An 838-nucleotide genomic window follows, 5' to 3' on the forward strand; every position below is an offset into this window, starting at 1 on the left:
TAAAATATTTAGAGCAATATTTTCTGTAAAATAAAGGAACTGGAAATAATGTAAATGCTAATCTTTTGAGGGATTTTTGTAGAATCTGTTGTATATAAATATAAAATGAATATGAATGAATATGACATGTAAAAAAAACCACAGGAAGACATAATAACTGATGCAATGTAAAGTAAACATAAGCAGGAAAACCCTATGCAAAATTCCTATAAAATATAATTGAAAAAAACAAATATAAAACTATTAAAAATGGAGGTGAAGGAAGAGCTAGGTGGTTCAGTGGATAGAGTACTGGCCCTGGAGTCAGGAGTACCTGAGCTCAAATGCAGCCTCAGACACTTAATAATTACCTAGCTGTGTGGCCTTGGGCAAGCCACTTAACCCCATTGCCTTGCAAAAAAAAAACTAAAGAAAATGGAGGTGAAAAATATTAAATATCCTTAACAACAAAGAAGAGATATGAAAAGCTATTCTTTTGTTCTTTGAAAACTTTTTCAAGGGTAACTCTTGGGGTGAAACACTCCATAAAGTCTTTTTTAGTTGTATTTTGTTTTCTTGTAATTGAACTAGTTTTTCAAGGATTGGTTTCCTTTTTTAATTGTTATTAGGAAAATAATTTCCTTGGAGTTGGGTCAAATTCATTGGGAAATGAAGATCAAAATTTATGGTAAAAATTTTTTTAAAAACAAATGACAGCTTCTGGCCAAGATGGCGGAGAGAAGACAAGCACTGTGTTAAAGTCTCCTGATCTTCCCTCATAAATAATATGAAACAAACCTCTTAATAGAAATCAGATTGACAAGACCCAGAAAGAGAAGCTAGGAGAAGAACATCTACC

Source organism: Macrotis lagotis, chromosome 1 (genome assembly GCF_037893015.1).
Source record: "Macrotis lagotis isolate mMagLag1 chromosome 1, bilby.v1.9.chrom.fasta, whole genome shotgun sequence".
In the NCBI taxonomy this organism is placed as follows: Eukaryota; Metazoa; Chordata; class Mammalia; order Peramelemorphia; family Peramelidae; genus Macrotis; species Macrotis lagotis.